General features: G+C 39.0%; 1 protein-coding gene across 1 annotated transcript in view; it reads right to left on the bottom strand.

Annotated features, from left to right (window-relative positions):
• UMAD1 (UBAP1-MVB12-associated (UMA) domain containing 1) overlaps positions 1–19899 on the bottom strand; it is a 215707-nt gene extending 195808 nt beyond the window's left edge. Inside the window, exon 1 of the mRNA XM_040644247.1 lies at positions 19765–19899. The gene's annotated coding sequence lies outside the window, so the exon portion shown is untranslated. The remainder of the gene's footprint in view (positions 1–19764) is intronic.
• Positions 19900–19922: the final 23 nt, after the last annotated feature.

The following is a 19922-nucleotide window of genomic DNA, read 5'->3' on the forward strand; positions in this document are numbered from 1 at the left end:
ATACACAAAATAAGTCCACAGAAAGCAGAGATGCTCGGGGACACAGCGGAGAGTTACGGAGGTTTCAAGCTCAGCTACTGAGTGTGGTTCCCAGGGAAGGGGCTTGGCAGGGTCACTCTCCCTGTTTAGGACGCACACTGCCTCTATAATAGCTTGCTGCAAACGAACGCTGAGCCCTATTTTTACTTTTCACCTTTTTTCATAAAAGTGGAAAATCCTCTTCAGATTTAGCGATAACAGGTACTAAGGTTAGTCTTTTGTAAGAGCCAAGTAGTATAATGTGAACTTTCCAAAAGCAGGAGATACTTGTATGTATACACACATACACATTTTTTCCCCTTCATATTTGCTCCAGAAGGATTCCAGAAGGATCAGTGAGAATCAGAAGAGCCCTGTTGGACTTCACAAATAGGTAGCCTTGAGCTCAACGTCATCTGCTGGGTAGGGTACAGACACAAAGCAAGGAGGAGGGGGGCGTCTCCTCTAAGAAGGGTCACGATGAACAAAGAGCACAGCGCGTTTAGAGGACAGCAAAGGGATTAACCTCAACAGAGGCATTCACATAAGCAGCAGAAATTAAGACTGCAAAAGAAAGGTGGAGACAAATTACCGAAAGGGCTGGAGAGTCAAGAATATGTTAAAACATCCACAGTAACAGATCAGCATCTGTTTAATGTTACTGCAGGATCTTGAGGAAAGTCGTGTTTCAGAAAGATTAAGTTTAAAAGAAGAGGCTGAAGAGGCTGATTGAGAGCCCGGAGTCAAGACGTTAGAGAGTTGTAGCAAAAACTGGATTGGACTGGATTAAGATGGGAGACGTTGGAACGAAAAAGAAGGGATGTGCAGAAATATGGAGCAGGACCTAGTGACTCTAGCTCTACAAAATGCAGATGGAAGGGAATTACTACAAGGCGACTGGGAGTTCAAGCCTGAGGGACTGAAGAAAGTGAGATTATGAATAAGAAAAGTAGGAAAGGGAAGTTCATTTTCAGAGAGGAAATATAATGAATTCCATTTCTAACAAGCTAAATATAAGAGAAACGCGACTCGACAAAATGTAAATATGTACAATGCAGTTAGAAAAATAGGACCTAGTGCCCCAGAGAAAGGGAGTTGTTAGCACCTAAGCGGTAGCTGAAACCGTGAACATCAGCGGTATTTCAAACGGAAAATGTAAAAGTTCAGGGACTGAGGTCATGATCTCTAAGATCTCACGTTATACTATGAAAATGCATCCCCTTAATTACTACCAAAGTGATGTGTACACTCCCTTCTCTTCCATATTTTCAAAAACATACTCGACTGTCTTATCAGGGCTTAAACGTTAACTCGACTATAGTGTTTCACGTTTCAAGACTGCAGAAACAAACGACCTCTTCAGCATAACCCAGGGGTGGTGAATTCAAATGCCAAGCAGCTAAGTGTGCGTGAAGCCAGCTCCTGTGAGACAGAAGGAGTGAAGAAGGCCAGTGCGGCCGGTCTCCCACAGGCACTTCGAGAAAGGGAGGAAGGAAGAGAGACAGATACCCAGGGAGCCGCAAGGAGGAGCCCTTCACCAAAACAAGGCTTGTGAGGGCTTGATTCCGAAACCAGTGAAAGAGCTTTTGAAGGTTTTGAGCTGGGAAAGCCTGGCCTCAGATTTGCACTCGCTGTTATGGCCAAGCTAAAAACAACGATAAAAACAGCAACGACGACAAACACAAACAGGACCAGGCCGAAGCTGTGGTTAGCTACTGTCTCCCCCAGGAAGATGATCCCAAAACATCTAGAAAGCTCGGTGGAACTTGGCCTGAACATCTAAGGCTGCATCAGTCTGAAGGGCCCATTTTAAGGCCTGTGAGTGGGACTACGAGCCCAGGGCTCCCTACAGCTGCTCCTGCTGGTTTAGTCCTCTTAGACAACCTTGCAGCTAAAGTGATTTATTTCTCCTCAAACATTTTTTTAATAAATCATTTTAGCTGATATAATTTACTTATAATTCTTTAATCATCTGTTTTAACAACTTTTTTGTATATTCTTTACAGTATGTCTTTTTACTGTATTTGTCTTATACTATTTCATTCTTTCTGTAGTTTTCCTAATTTATTTCTTAAAAAAAAAAAAGCCTAGCGGGCTTTCTAATTATAAAAGTAATTTCTATTTTGTGTGTGAAGGGGTGGGGGGGGATAAGCATGTTTACACTTAGAAAACAAAAATATGGAAAAATAGACACCAAACCTAATAGCTGTTGTTACCAGGATGCATGACCAGTTTATATTCACTGTACAGTTCTTCTGTAGTATTTGCGTTTTTTTCTATTTTCTATTAAAAAAAAAGAAAAACAGAAGGGACCTTTGATGTTTCCAATCATAGTTTTGTGAAGAAATGTGGGCCTTGTGTCACCAACTCTGATTTTTCAAGACAAAGCGGAAAGTGAATTATTTTGGAAAAAATCTAGTTTTTAGATGATAGCAACAAACTGAAAATATTCAGAAGATAGTCCAGAGACTGAATAAACCCTCCACAAACTGGATGTGGCCTTCACGTGCTGAATGTTAAACCTAGGCCAGGATCGTGCGTAATAGCTTAAATCTAGTCAGCATAAAGAAAAATTGTGAAGGGCTTTGGAATTTAGTGGATCTTCTGGCTAGCTTATCCATCTGGGTTATGGCAACTTTTGTTTATCTTTGACTAGGTTATATCACCACCCTGTAGGAGGTAACTTGTAGAAAATGGATAGTCGTGCCAATAATTCCTATCCACAGAAATGTATCCAGTAGAATGCATTAATTACTGCTCCGTGTGACAGTGACCAGTTTTGCTCTGTGGGATAGTGACCAGTTTTGCATCCATTTATTAATTCAACATTCCCTTCTTTGACTATAAATGTGTGGTGATACTTTTGAGTTCTCTTTTGAACCAGCTATAATATCTTACAAGTTCCCTCCTTAATGAGTTCAGTAGTCTGTGACAGGTTTTACATTTGTATGAGAGAGATGACTTTAACCCCTTTTATAATTTATCCATTCACTTTGGACTACCAATTAGGATCATCCAAAGGTATTCCTCTGTTTTGCCATCCCAGATAGGTTTTTATCATTTTTGAAGGTTTGTGATACTGGCGTAATGGGGAAAAGTATGGATATCTGAGAGGATAAGCAAGTGCGGAGCAAGGAAAGACCTTTAAACTGATGTCACAGACAAGCTCCCAGGAAGTTTGAAAGCCAATTAACTGAACTGAAGCATTAACATAAATTTTATTTCCACCTCTCCGATTTTATGCTCAGACCAGCCCCTCTCCCCACCCCCCAAACACTCAGGAAACAGACAAACAAAAAACAAAGAACTGAATCTTGTATCTATAGCTGTTTTTCAAACTGCAGGTCCCAACACCTTAGCAGAAGTAAACTCAATTTAGTGGGTCATGACCACATTTTTAAATAGAATGAAATAAGAGAAAAGAAAAAAAAAGAAGAAGAAGAAGAAAAGAAAGGGAAAGGAAGCAAAAAGATATCAGAGAGTATCATAAGTGGTAAATAATGATTTATGAACTTCTGAACTTTTGCGTTGGGTGCTAGGTCATGATACGAAATGTATCTCTTAGTTTGGGTTGCAGGCCAAAAGTTTCAAAGCCACTAATCATACTGTAGTGCTCACATAACCCCTAGAAGGACTGTAAGACATTATGCATCCCCTTGCATTTTTTAAGGTAACATCTAAAACTTTCCACTGAAAATTATAAAAGATGTAGTTTCTAGCATATTATAAATATTCAAATGTTGAAATAAACTGTTATAACATTCTTTTAAACTTCTCTAATGGAATCTAAACACCAGAGCATTTTAATATCCACCATCAACCATTTTAAAAATACATGAACTAGTTCTTTTCTAACAGTAGGAAATTTTACATTGCTCTTTTTTCTCCTTGAACTAGTATTTCCATTCCATTTTCGCTGGTCTGGAGCAGCTCAGAGCTGTCCCTAAACACTCCAGCACAGTTTTTACAAGATACCCAGATGAATACAAAGTAGAGAGGGCAACCTCACTTTGAAGAGAGCTTGTCCTTTAATGTAATACTTTTAACCTTTTCACTTGTCACCTAACTGGAAAGTGACATCATGTGCATATCTAACAGCCATTAAAAATTGAAGTGATATGATTTAATAAAACTCATTTCCCTAACATGGGGAAATAGTTGCTTTTAGCAAGCTGATAAGTTAAACAGGTATGATTTTTTTAGCCGAAACAGAGTATCTAAAATACTTAGAAAATTGGAAGATCTTAAGCTACAAATTCATAATTATATAGCACCAGGCAAGACAGGATTCTGGAAGAGTGCAAAGGAGCTCCAGAGAACTTCACAGTGAAGATTTCACACAGGGGCCAAGCTGGAATTTTTTTTCTTCATTTTGTAGCGTTTTTTTTCTTGAGCTGGGTTGGGGGGTGTTTCTAGTTTATCACCACAACTTGGTGACTTTTAACAGTTGGCTTTACTTGCCATGGGGAGCAGCACAGAGGCTTCATCTGATAATCTCCACTGCCAGCTACTCATTAGCAAGTAAGATGCATACCACCAGGAGCTGTTTGCAATCATTAGCTGTCACTATAATACTAAAATCCTGCTATCTTGGAAGCATTACATAATCTGAAATTACTAATTTTCTGGGGTTTTCTCTAGCAGAACTGCTTTTCAAGCATATGACAAAGTCATCTTGAAAAGTCACAAGGTGGTCCAAGAAAGTTTTAGAACAGAACCTTCATTCTTCTCATATCCTTTCTATATCACTGCATACAGATGATCTCACTAACAGTAAAATGGACCTCATGCAATTTTATTCTCCTCCATTACTTTGTAAACAAATATGATCCCGAAGTCTCTGTTAGAATTATCAGGGAGGTTTTGTGTAGTTTTAGTGCTGTTGTTGTTGTTGGATTTGGGGATTTTTGTTGGTTTGTTTTCCTTTTAATTAGCTACCCTATTATTTTCAGAATCAAGACTAGTATCCTAGCAGTGAGAAGAACTGGCTGCTTTTCCCTCTCCTGTCCCTTATTCATTGGAAAGAAAGAAAAGAAAAGAAAAGAAAAGAAAAGAAAAGAAAAGAAAAGAAAAGAAAAGAAAAGAAAAGAAAAGAAAAGAAAAGAAAAGAAGAAGGAAAGGAAGGAATAAAGAAAAAGAGAGAGAGAGAAAGAAAGAACAAAAGAACGAACAGAACAGCATAATATTAATGTCTCCCCTGATTCTACTAATTTAGGAAGGCAAAATCTCTTAAGATGGCAGAGGAGTAGGGAGACCCTATGCTTGCCTCCTCCCTGGAACACAGCTAGATAAATATCAAATCATTCTGAACATCCAAGAGGACTGAGAGAGTAAAAATGCACAACCAGAGCTGAAAAACAAACAAATAAAAAACCGCCACATAGTGAAACATAGGAACTGCAGAGTTGATTTGGGGGAGAGAAGAGATGCAGTTGCTGCAATGCGGAGGGAGCCCTGATTGCAGAGAGAGCAGTGAGAGAGAAGGAAAGAGAGAGAGAGTGGGAATGGGCAAAACCACTGACCAGGAAAAGGAAAAGAGCAGACCATCACAAGTTTTTATAAACAGGGAAACACAGAGTGTGAAATTTCAGAGGTTGGTAACATCACCAGGGTCATGCCTGGGTCTTAGCAGTGTTCCAGTGGGGAAGGAGGGCACAGACTCAGGAGTGGGTGGCAAGGTCTGAGGATCCCCTGGGTCGCATGTGGAGAGGCAGTTCCCCTGCTCGGAGTACATTTGGGAGAGGGGGTGCTGTGACCTCTCCAGGGGCAAGAAACCCAGAGGATTCCATTGAGCTGCCCTACTGGTTAACATAGGAACATGGGCACTGGCTGAAGGCAGCGAGTCTTGGTAGGCTTTCTGCTATGCTTTGCCATGAACTCCAAACCACTGTGTGGTTGTACCTCTGATTTCTGGGACAAATCTGCAGCGGGCTGCAAGTCAGCCAGACCCTCACCCAGGGGATCAGCGCGGATCCAACCTACGGGGATCTCTAAAATTTGGAGTTTTGGAACCCAGCCTGTGCCTGAGATTAAACACAGGAGTGCCGTGCCAGCTGGCAGGCAGACAGCTCAGAGGCAGGCAGGGTGAAGACAGGGTTCTAACAGAGCCGGGACACAGAAGAGGTGATTGTGTGCTCTTCTGTGAGGGTTTCTTGAAGGTGTCAGGTGCCAGCTCCCCATCCCAGGAGGAGAGAGCAGGGCAACGCCATTTCTACCCCGCCCATCAGTGCTGAAAAACTTCAGAGAGCAAAACTGCACCACCTAGTGGAGACAGAAGCTGCTTGCACCAAGCCCCCCCCCCCTGTGCCTTGCAGACGCATCTCCACTACAGCAAGTCCACCTGAGAATCAGAGAAACTGGCCCCTCCTTCAGAAGACCAGCACAAACCCCTCGCAGGCACCACATCTACAGATCAGAGTGCTGCAAAGCTGCAGCTCTAAGGTAAATAGATCTACCTTCCTTTTTATTTTTTTATTATTATTTTTAATTAAATTTTTTTAAATTTAATTTTATTTACTTATGTATTTTTTACTTTTTATTTTTAAAATTTATTTAAATTTATTTTTTAAATATTTTTTGGATCTAGCTGCTTTTAACAAGCAGACCAAAACATACCTAGGATCTAGATTCCTTTTTTCTTTTTTTACTGGACAAAATGATAAGATGGAGGCACTCACCCCAAAAGAAAGAACAGGAAAAAAAGTCACAGCAAGGGATTTAATCAATACGGATCTAAGTAAAATGTCTGAACTAGAATTTAAAACAACAATCATAAGGACACTAGCTGGGCATAAAAAAAAGCATAGAAGACACCAGAGAATCTCTTACTGCAGAGATGAAAAGAACTAAAAATGTAGTCAGGCCAAAATTAAAAATGCTACAGTGCAGACGTAAACCCAAACAGATGCCATGACAATGGAAATGGACGAAGCGGAAGAAAGAATCAGTGATACAGAAGATAAAATTATGGAAAATAATGAAGCTGAAAAGAAGAGAGAAAGAAAAGTATCGGATCATGAATATAGACTTAGGGAACTCAGTGACTCCTTAAAGCATAATAACATCCATATCATAAGGAGTCCCAGAAGATGAAGAGAGAGAAAAAGGGGCAGAGAGTTTGAGCAAATTATAGTTGAAAACTTCTCTAATCTGGGGAAGGAAACAGACATTGAAATCTAAGAAGCAAAGAGAACTCCCATCAAATTCAACAAAAGCCGGCAATCACCAAGACATATAATAGTCAAATTTTACAGATACACAGATGAGGAAAGAATCCTGAAAGCAGCAAGGAGAAAGACTTCTTAATGTACAAGGTAAGACAGATCAGGTTCGCAGCAGATTTGTCCATAGAAACTTGACAGACCAGAAGATAGTGGCAGGATATATTCAACGAGCTGAATGGGAAAAATACCCAGCCAAAAATACTTTATCTAGCAAGGCTGTCATTCACAGAAGTAGAGATAAAGATTTTCCCAGACAAACAAAAACTAAAGGCATTTATGACCACTAAACCAGCCCTGCAAGAACTATTAAAGGAGACTCTCTGAGTGGAGAAAAGAAGACCAAAAGCAACAAAGACGAGAAAGGAACAGAGAGCACCAGCAGAAAAACTAACCTTACAGGTAACATGACAGCAATAAATTTGTAACTTTCAATAATCACTCTGAATGTAAATGGACTAAATGCTCCAATCAAAAGACACAGGATATCAGAATGGATTAAAAAAACAAAACCCATCTATATGTTACCTACAAGAGACTCATTTTACACCTAAAAACACCTCCAGATTGAAAGTGAGGAAACGGAAAACCATCTATCATGCTAATGGACATCAAAAGAAAGCCAGAGTAGCCATACTTATATCAGACAACTAGATTTTATTTATTTAAATTTTTATTTATTTGTTTATTTTCTGAGACACACACACACATACACACACACGAGGAGGGGCAAATAAGAGGGAGAGAATCTTTTTTTTTTTTTTTAAGATTTTATTTATTTATTTGACAGAGAAAGAGACAGTCAGTGAGAGAGGGAACACAAGCAGGGGGAGTGGGAGAGGAAGAAGCAGACTCCCAGTGGAGCTGGGAGCCCGATGCAGGGCTCGATCCCAGGACTCTGAGAGATGAAGGAGGGCATTATATCATCCAAAAGATCTAGCAATTATAAATATTTATGGCCCCGACTTGGGAGCACCCAAATACATGAAACAATTAATAACAAACATAAAAAAAACTCATTGATAATAATACAATAATAGTAGGGGATTTTAACACCCCACTTTCAGTCATGCACAGATCATTTAAGCAGAAAACCAACAAGGAAACAATGGCTTTGAATAACACACTGGACCAGATACATTCAGAACATTTCATCCTAAAGCAGCAGAATATACATTCTTTTTGAGTGCACATGGAACACTCCTAGAATAGATCACACACTGGGTCACTAATCAGCCCTCAAAAAGTACAGAAAGATTGAGATCATACCATGCATATTTTCAGACCACAACACTAGGAAACTTGAAGTCAACCAGAAGAAATAATTTGTAAAGACCACAAATACTAGGAAGTTAAAAACATCCTACTAAAGAATGAATGGGATAACCAGGAAATTAAAGAAGAAATTAAAAAGTACATGGAAGCAAATGAAACTGAAAACATGACAGTCCAAAACCTTTGGGATGCAGCAAAGACAGTCTTCAGACGGAAGTATACCGCAATACAGGCCTTCCTCAAAAAGCAAGAAAAGTCTCAATACACAACCTAACCTTACACCTAATAGAGCTAGAAAAGTAACAGCAAATAAAGCCTAAAGCCAGCAGAACAAGGGAAATAAGATTAGAGCACAAATAAACGCTACAGAAACAAACAAACAAAAACCCCAGTAGAACAGATTAATGAAATCAAAAGCTGGTTCTTTCAAAGATCAATAAACTTGATAAACCCCTAACCAGACTTAACCAAAAGAAAAGAGAAAGGACCCAAATAAAGAAAATCACAAATAAAAGAGGAGAGATCACAACAAACACCACAGAAATACAAACAATTAGAAGAGAATAATATGAAAAATTATATGCCAACAAATTGGGCAATTTCGAAGAAATGGACAAATTCCTAGAGACATACAAAGCACCAAAGCTGAAACAGGAAGAAAAAGAAAATTTAAACAGACTTATAACTAGCAAGGAAATTGAATCAGTAATCTAAAAATCTCCCAATAAACAAAAGTCTAGGGCAAGATGACTTCCCAGGGGAATTCTACCATTTAAAGAAGAGTTAATACCTATTCTTCTCAAATTGTTCTAAAAAACAGAAATGGAAGGAAAACTTCCAAACTCCTTCTACAAGGCCAGCATTACCTTGATTCCAAAAATAGAGAAAGACCCCATTAAAAAGGATAATTATAGGCCAATATCCCTGATGAACATGGATGCAAAAATTCTTAACAAGATACTACCAAATCGAAGCCAACAATACATTAAAAGAATTACTCACCATGATCAAGTGGGAAGTATTCCTGGGCTGCAAGTGTGGTTCAATATTCACAAATCAATCACTGTGATACACCACACTAATAAAAGAAAGGATTAAGAACCATACGATCCTCTCAATAGATGCAGAAAAAACATATGACAGAACAGCATCCATTCTTGATAAAAACCCTCAACAAAGTAGGGATAGAGGGAACATACCTCAACATCATAAAGGCCATATACAAAAGACCCACAGCTAATATCATCCTCAATGGGAAAAACTAAGAGCTTTTTCTCTACAGTTGGGAACAAGACAGGGATGTCCACTCTCACCATTACTATTTAACAAAATACTAGATGTCTTAGCCTCAGCAATCAGACAACAAAAAGAAATAAAAGGCACCCAAATCAGCAAGGAAGAAGTCAGACTTTCACTATTCACAGACAACATGATACTCTATGTAGAAAACCCAAAATACTCCACCAAAAAATTGCTAGAACTAATACATGAATTCAGCAAAGTTGCAGGATATAAAATCAATATACAGAAATTTGTTGCATTTCTATACACCAATAATAAAACAACAGAAAATTAAATCAAGGTACTGATCCCATTTACAATTGCACCAAAAACCATAAGATACCTAGGAATAAACCTAACCAAACATGTAAAAGATCTGTATGCTGAAAACTGTTAGAACACTTGTGAAAGAAGTTGAAGAGGACACAAAGAAATGGAAAAACATTCCATGTTCCTGGATTAGAAAAACAAATGTTGTTAAAATGTCTGTAATACCCAAAGCAATTTACACATTTAATGCAATCTCTACCACAGCATTTTTCTTGGAGCTAGAACAAATCCTAAAATTTATATGGAACCATAAAAGACCCTGAATAGCCAAAGCAACCCTGAAAAAGAAAAACAAACCTGGGTGTATCACGATTCTGGACTTTAAGCTGTATTACAAAGCTGCAGTCATCAAGACATTATGGTACTGGCACAAAAACAGACACACAGATGGGGTGCCTGGGTGGCTCAGTTGGTTAAACATCTGCCTTCAACTCAGGTCATGATCCCAGGGTCCTGGGATCGAGCCCCACATCAGGTTCCCTGCTCAGTGGGGAGGCCACTCCCCTTGCTTGTGCTCTCTCACTCGTTCTCTCAAAGAAATAAATAAATTTTTTTAAAAAAAGTATATAAAAATAGACACATAGATCAATGGAACAGAACAGAAAACCCAGAAATGGACCCACAACTATATGGTCAACTAATCTTCAACAAAGCAGGAAAGAATATTCAATGGAAAAAAGACAGTCTCTTCAACAAATGGTGTTGGGAAAACTGGACAGCACATGCAGAAGAATGAAACTGAACCACTTTCTTACACCATACACAAAAATAAATTCAAAATGGATGAAAGACCTAAATGTGAGATAGGAAACTATCAAAATCCTAGAGGAGAACATGGGCAGAAACCTCTTTGACCTCGGCCACAGCAACTTCTTACGAGACACATCACCAGAGGCAGGGGAAACAAAAGCAAAAATGAACTATCGGGACTTTATCAAGATAAAAGCCTTCTGCACAGGGAAGGAAACAATCAACAAAACTAAAAGGCAGACTTCAATGGGAGAAGATACGTGCAAAAGACATATCTGATAGGGTTAGTATCCAAAATCTACAAAGAACTTATCAAACTCAACCCCCCAAAAACAAATAATCGAGTTAAGAAATAGGCAGAAAACATGAATAGACACTTTTCCAAAAAAGACATCCAGATGGCTAAAAGACACATGAAAAGATGCTCAACATCAGTCAGCATCAGGGAAATACAAATCAAAATCATAATGAGATACCATCTCATACCTGTCAGGATGGCTAAAATTAACAACACAAGAAACGAGAGGTGTTGGCAAGGATGTGGAAAAAGGGGAGCTCTCTTACACTGTTGGTGGGAATGCAAATTGGTACAGCCACTCTGGAGAACAGTACGGAGGTGCCTCCGAAATTTAAAAATAGAACTACCCCATGATCCAGCAATTGCACTACTAGGTATTTACCCAAGAATACGAAAATACAGATTCAAAGGGACACATGCACCCTGATGTTCATAGCTATAGCCAAACTACAGAAAGAGCCCAAATGTCCACTGACTGATGAATGGATAACGAAGATGTTACACACACACACACACACACACACACACACACACACACACACTGGAATATTACTTAGCCATCAAAAAGAATGAAATCTTGCCATTTGCAATGACATGGATGGAGCTAAAGTATATTATGCTAGCAAACTAAGTCAGTTGGAGAAAAACAAATACCATATGATTTCACTGGTCTGTGGAATTTAAGAAACCAAACAGTTGAACATATGGGAGGAGGGAAAAAAAAAAAAGAAAGGGAAACAAACCAAAAGAGCTCTTAAGGGTAGAGAACAAACTGAGGGTTGACGGAGGGAGGTGGATGGGGGATGGGCTAGATGGGTGATGGATATCGTCATGGGTGGGTGATGCTCATCATAGCAAGGACAGCACCTGTTATGATGAGCACTGGGTGCCGTATGTAAGTGATGACCCACTGAATTCTACTCCAGAAACCAATACTGCATTTCATGTTAAGTAACTAGAACGGATATAAAAATGTGGGGGGAAAAAAAAGGAGGGTAAAATCTTCCATTATGTTAAACGAGGGTTTCTCAAGCTCTTCACTCTTAACATTTGGGGCCAGAAAATTCTTCATTGTAACCTGCTCCTCTATGGATGGGTGTGATCCCCTATTATGTGATGCATTCCATTCAGCAGACATCTTAATTTCAAGAGGTTTTATTTTTTTTTTTTTAATAAAATACACCTAGGGAAGTAGAACACTGTGAAGAAACACACAAACTAAATCTCAAAGAAATTACCAAAAACTTCCAAGAAACATGAATTCATAATCAAAAATTACAATAAAAATGAAGAAACAAGCCACAGCAAAGAGAAGTCAACAGAATTAAAAAAAAAAAACTATAAAATGAGACCCATGAAGACTGTATCAAAATTAGATTATAAACAAATTTACTTTATATTCTGTAATATTTGAAAAAAATAACGGGAAACCTGAAACTATGACAAAAGAATACCAATAACAACTACTAAGATTTGTAAAAAGAACCAAACAAGACTTCTAGAAACAAATAAATAAAAAATAGTATTGAAATTAGATAGAGCAAATGAGTCACAACTGCATAAAGAATTAGTAAAATGGAAGCTATGAAAGAAATTATCCAGAATTCAACATAATCAAAACCAATGAATTATAAAAGAGGTCAACAGCACATGAGAATATCCTTCTTACTTTTAATCGGAGTTCCAGAAGGAGTTAGATTATAAGAGAGAGGCAGTGTTCAAAGGGATGATGGCTGAAAATATCCCAGTGCCAATAACACAAGAATTATCAGATTCACAAAGCACAACATATCGGCCAGCAAACTAAATGGGAGAAACCCACATCAGGATACATTACACAGGAAAACTGCAGAACACCAAAGACAAACTGAGGATCAAGCAGATAAAGGAGACATGACAGCTTACAACATAATCACAGTTTCAACAAAAATAGAGTAAAATAATACCAAAGTAAAAGAGTAAAATAATACCAAAGTAATTTTGAAACAAAGTAACTGTCCATTTAGTACTCTATAGAGATAAACCTATCTTTTGAGATCAAGAATGAAATAAACATATTCAGAAAAACATGAACCAATGGAGTATATTACCAAAGATTCTCACTAAAAACACCTCAAAAAGAGGAGAAAAAATACCAGCAAAAAGCTGAAATGTAAAAATAAATTTTAAGAAAGTGACAAATATGTGAATAATTCCAAGCAAATAATAACTACATAAAGTAATAATAATGCCAAATTTGTGGAGTTACAAGAAATCAAGACAGAACTAAAATTCTAGACAGCAGCATTAAAATAGGGAGGGGCGCCTGGGTGGCTCAGGTCCCTTAAAGCGTCCAACTCTTGATTTCAGCTCAGGTCATGATCTCAGGGTCATGAAGTCGAGCCCCGAGAGGGGCTCCACACTCAGCATGGAGGCTGCTTGGGTTTCTCTATCCATCTCCCTCTGTCCCTCCCCCTGCTCTTGCTTTCTCTCTAAAAATAAATAAATAAATGTTTGGGTTTTTTTTAATGGGAAAAAGGTAAATGCAGATATAGGTTCTTGTCTTGACACAGAGTAAAGTAACTTTAAACTTTAATACACGTTAAAGGATGACCACAAAAATTGTAAAAACAATGCACAACATTTAAACTAATACAAAGGAATAAAATGCAATTAAGGAAAAAAATTAAAAAATGAATTCAAAAGAAGACAAGGGAGGAGAAAAAACAGACAACAAAAAAAAGCAGAACAAAATGACTATAGAAATGAATCCAAAAATATCAGCAGCCACAATCAATGTAAATGGACAAAAGGAAAACTAACCCTCCAGCCAAATGTGCTGTTGACAAGGGACACACCTAAAACAGGAGGACACAGGAAAGTTGAAAGGTATCAGGCCAACACAGACCCAAATACAAGCACCACACAGTATGAATATCAAATAAGGTTAACTGGAGAAAATATAACAAACAGAGAAAAGGCAACACACTCGTGATCTGCCAAACACCAGCGCTCCCGTAGAGAGGACTTCAGCCCCACACCCTTGGGCACTTCAGCCGCAGCGTGCGCCTCCTGGTTGAGGCAGTGCCTTGTGAAGAAGGGAACCGCTGGAGCCCACAGGCTGCCGTCAGCCTGTTCTGCCCTGCGGCTGAGACCTGCCTAGTCAGCTCTCTGACAGGCCACCAGGGAAAGAAATGAGCATCCATGCTGCCCCTGTGTCTTGTCTCCCCTCGGTGAAGCACAGGATGGAAAAAAGATACAACAAACAAATTCTAATGGGAAGTCATGTCTACAGCAGTGGCTGACAAAATGAACGTCAATCTGAAAAGCATGATTTAAGACACTCACTACTTCACGTCATCATTTTACTTCACAAACCTTCTCTTGTATGTGTTGAATAATAAATCTTTAAAAATACATAGCACGAGTCATCAGAATCAAGGAGAAACTGCCAATGCTAATATCTGTAAGATACCTAACACAATTATCTCAACTACTGAAACATTAATCAGATGAAAGACGAAATAGTTGAATACTGCAATTAACAAGCTTGATCCAACAACTGGAAAATACATTTTTTTTTCTAAGCATACAAGAAACATTTACAAAACATGTATTTGATAAGCCTTAAAGCAAATCTCATATATGTTCAAAGAATTAGTATCAGATAGAACATACCATCTGATTATAATGCAATTATGTTAGAAATTAACAACACAACAAAATTTAATAAATAAAACCTCAACATTTGGAAACAAAAACAACCCATGAGTCAAAAAAGAAATAATGCTGGAAACTAGAAAATATTTAGAACTTGATGACGACCATCTACTTACGAAAACTTGTGGGATATGCCTAAAGCAAGAGGTGTAGACCCGGAGTGTTTTACTCATGAATTCAGTCAATGAACAGATAATTCCAGCTTCACACAAAACCCTGGAGAAGAGAGGAAACTCCGCAACTCATTTCATGAGGCCAGTATATCCCTACAAATACCAGAATCTGACAAGGACTATATAAGAAAGAAAAATTACAAGCTAACCTCACTCATGAACATGGATGCAAAAATCCTAAACAAAACAACAGCAAGCCAAATCTAGGAATATATAATAAAAGATAATATAACCAACTTGTGTTGGTCAACACTGGAAAATATATTCATTTCAATCATCTCAATTAAGGCAAAAAATGCCTTTGATCAAATATCCATAACCACTCAATTAAAACTTTTATCAAAGTAGGAAGAGAAGGTAAAGTCTTTAACCTAATAAGTAGAACTTCAAGTTGTGAGGGACTTCCAGAAAGGCTCCTTAAAGGGAGATGAGTCCCTTTTGCCTGCCTACTTCTCTGCTGCCTGGAATGGAGACTTGCTGGCTGGTGCTCAGCACCTATCCTGGCCTATGAGGTGATCTTAAGGAAGGAGCCAGATACTGAGAATCAAAGAAGAGAAAGACAGAACCTGGGTCCCTGATGTCTCGGAGACACTACCACACAGCTGCATGCTGAGTTGCATGCCTCTGGACTTCTTTAACATGTGAAACTAAGACTTTGTGTATTTAAGATACTTTTACTTATGCAGTCAAATGCCATCTTAACTGAAACACTATTTCTATTCAAATGGTACTGTAAGCTCTAAACTGGGCAAAGGCAAAAGAACAATAATAATAATAATAACAAAATATGTAAGAATGGTTAAGAAACAAATCTATAATTATTCACATGACTAGAAAACCTAAAAGAATCTGACAGAAAATGACTAGAAAGAAGTTTAACAGGATGGCCAGAAAAAAGGTCAAATGCACTTCTGTGTACCAGAAACAATTAGTTAAAAATCTTTAACTTCGGGGCGCCTGGGTGGCACAGCGGTTAAGAGTCTGCCTTCGGCTCAGGGCGTGATCCCGGCGTTATGGGATCCAGCCCCACATCAGGCTCCTCCGCTGTGAGCCTGCTTCTTCCTCTCCCCTGCTTGTGTTCCCTCTCTCGCTGGCTGTCTCTATCTCTGTCAAATAAATAAAAATCTTTAAAAAAAAAATCTTTAACTTAAAAAAGATACCGTTTATACTAGCAACAACAAGATAGCTAGGAATAAATCTAATTTAAAAGTCAAAACTTTTGTATAGAAAATTATGAAACTTTTTGGAAGGATATTAATAAGACCAAAATAGGTCAAAAAGAGTAAGAGTAGTTAAGATGTTACTGCTGAAATCAACCCAAAAACTCAATGCAATTGTGATCAAATCTCGACAAGGTTTTTCAGGGAACTCATTGAGCTAAATTTATAGACAATCACAAAGAGGCAAGAATAACGAAGTCACTTCTGAAGAACACAGCAAGAGAAAACCTTGTGCCTCAGACATCAAAAATTATCATAAGGCCACAGTACTGAAGAGAGTGGTCCTGGTGCAGGGACAGACAAATAGACCAATGGAACAGACCTGGAGCCCAGGAACAGACTCACACATATACGAAAACCTAGGTGATGCCAAAGGTTAGTTGCGAATGATGATGTAGTCAATAAATGATGCTGGGGCAACTAAAATGAAAACAAAAGAAACTGGATACCTACCTAACAACATGCATATAAACTCAATTCTAAATGATGGAGTATTTTTAAATATGAAAGGCAAAACTATTATTTTAAATATATAATGTCTTTAAGAGCTTGTTTTAAGAAAAAATTCTTATAGATTTTTTAATTGACCTTTTCAACTATATCACACAAAAGGGAAAAACATTTTAATCATATTAAACTAGCTCCTTCCAATGAAAGAAAGGAAAAAAGACAGAAAAAAAAAACTCAACAAAAAAATGGTAAACACACCTGGCCAATAAATATTTGAGAAGTTGTTCAATCTTTCAGTAATCAGGGAAAGCAAATTAAGACCACAACATGAAACCATTTTACATCCATCAGATTGGGGTAAAAAAAACTTTAATAAGAGTTGCCAAAAATTGGGGCGCCTGGGTGGCGCAGTCGTTAAGCGTCTGCCTTCGGCTCAGGGCGTGATCCCAGCATTCTGGGATCAAGCCCCACATCAGACTCCTCTGCTGGAAGCCTGCTTCTTCCTCTCCCACTCCCCCTGCTTGTGTTCCCTCTCTCGCTGGCTGTCTCTCTCTCTGTCAAATAAATAAATAAAATCTTTAAAAAAAAAAAAAAAAGAGTTGCCAAAAATGTGGATCAACTTAAATTCTCCTATACCTCTGATAAAATAACCAATTTGTACAACTACTTCAAGACAGTACTGTTGACCTTCGAACAATATGGGGGTTGGGGTGTGCACCTGCCCAGCCCCCATGATCGAAAATCCGAATATAATTCTTCACTCCCCCCAAAACTTTACTACTAATAATTCACTATTAACGGAAAGCCTTACCAGAAGCCATAAACAATTGATTAACTTGTATTTTGTATGTTATACATATTAAATGCTGTATTCTTACAATACATAAGCCAGAAAAAAGAAAATATTAAGAAAGTCATGAGAAAATACATCTACAGTGCTGTACTATATTTAATGAAAAAATCTACATAGAAGTGGACCCATGCAGTTCAAACCTGTGTTGTTCAAAGGTCAACTGTATTTGGTTTTACTAGTCAAGCAGAAGATGCACACCCTATATTCCAGTAATTCTATGATATATCTTTGCACAAGTGAGCTAACTAACAGGTACAGGAACATTCACAGCAGCCCTACACATAGAAAAGATCTGTAAACAATCAAAATGTCAGTCAATAACACAGCAAATAGCTGAGTGAAAAGAATGAACTCCACCCACGTATGGCAACATGGATTAATCTCAAAAACAAGCAAAAGAAACAAGTCAGGGAATACATATGGTATGATTCCGTTTACATAAAGGTCAAAACCGGGCAAAATTAAACATACCATGGGCGAATAACTATATGTGTGATAAAACCATATAGAAAAGCTTAGGATGCTTAACAAAAATTTCAAGATAGTGTTTATTTGTGGCTCCTCCAGAGAGGAGGATTAAACTGAGGAAGTGCAAACTACTAACGGGCTAACTTGCGTTTCTTAAACTGAATGTAAGGCCCAGGTGAGTTCATTTAATGTCTCTGGAAATGATACATATTAGCTATACATACTCTTCTCTGTTGATTAAGTATTATACAATACATTTTAAATGAATCAAAATATATCCAAAAAGCTGTTTTAAATTATCTTGTTCATCTTTAAGTTTTTTTTAAAGGCCACTGGTATGTAGAAGTGGTCTTTTAAGTATAATAAAATAATGACATTAGCATCTAATACGGTAAGGGCTGCTGTTAAAGGTAGTCATGCACCCTACCCTTTATAATGTACATCAACTTGTTTTCCAAAGCAACCCTGAAGTGCAAAAGACGTCAAGGCTTTGCACAAAAATATAGACTTTATTGACTTGCACCGGTACCACCATTCTTGTATACAGCAAACGACATGCACCCTGCATCTGCTAACGAAATCCTTTAAATTTGTTTTCGTGACACCGAAATTAAAAAACAAATATATTCAGCTAAATAAGCAGTGAGGGAGGCTATCATTTAATTATGGTACATCAGATTCCTATCTTAAATTGCAGCCTGAAGTCTCATATAGAATTTCTTTGCTTAAGGCAACCTCGAGATAAAATTGGGAGATTCCGGCTAGTACCCGAATTTGAATAGTGACAACTCCGGGGCTTTAGGCAAATTCACGGATTCAGTTTCCAAATAAAAAGTCGTTTTTCCAATTTCTGCAGCAGTTGCCAGGTATTTTTATGAGCGCTCGTTCTATAATATCCCTGGCAAGGCAGTACCAATCCCAGCAGATAAAGTCCCCAAATGAACAACCACATGAGCCAGCGACTGATTCAAGAATCCACACCGCCCGCTCCTCCCCCCCCCCCATCTCCTTGAAACAGGTGATCTTCCATGCCTCCATTGCCCTGGGGTGTGGGGAGCAATGGGGGAACGTTACTGGAAGTTAAGACGAGTCCATGAATCACATGGGCAAAACTGCTGGGATCTTACAAAACATTCATGTCATCTAACCCCTTTGTTTTTTGATAGGGAAAGTATGTCTCAGGGAGAAGCGCATCTCCTCAGGATCTAACAACTATTTAAATTCGTCTCCTCACCTAGCTCAGTGATCCTTCCCCCCACACATTTCCAGAAGCTTCAATTCCTTGCTAACAAGGTGGTGAGAAAACTCTCACATCTCTTGTGGCCAGGTTGTGAGGGCTAGAAATGGTCGCAGAGATAATCGGATCAACCCTTCCTCTAACAGGTGGGAAACAGAACGTAAGTGACGCAACTTGAGCGGTTAAATCACCGGACCCTCTGCCACCGAGCAGCGGGAGCCTGACAGAGGCAATGAAAGATCATTGGCGACCCCACTTCCCGTCTCCAGGAGGGCGGGTGTCAAAAACACCGGATCCCTCGACTGCAGCACGCATCCCTCGCTTCCCACGCAGAACCGGGAAGCGGGGAGGTGGACAACCTCGAACAGCCGGTGCGCAGCACCGAAAATGCCGCGGCGGGGCAAGAACCGAGTCCCGCCTCTTTCTTCCGCATCCGTCGACGCGGAGAAATGGAAACAGTAAGGTTGCGGCGCCTCCCGCGGGAAGAGGTACCTGAGGCTCGCGCCGCAGTCCCTCGACGCTACCGCACAGGAGCACAACACCCTGCTTCCGGGATCAAACCCGGCGGGGAGGCCGGAGATCGCGGGAGGCAACCGCGGGCCCGCCCCATGCAAGCCCCTCCTCCACTGCCCACTCTGCGGAGGACCCCG

The sequence above is a fragment of the Ursus maritimus genome, unplaced genomic scaffold, assembly GCF_017311325.1.
Source record: "Ursus maritimus isolate PB19 unplaced genomic scaffold, ASM1731132v1 scaffold_3, whole genome shotgun sequence".
Lineage (NCBI taxonomy): Eukaryota > Metazoa > Chordata > Mammalia > Carnivora > Ursidae > Ursus > Ursus maritimus.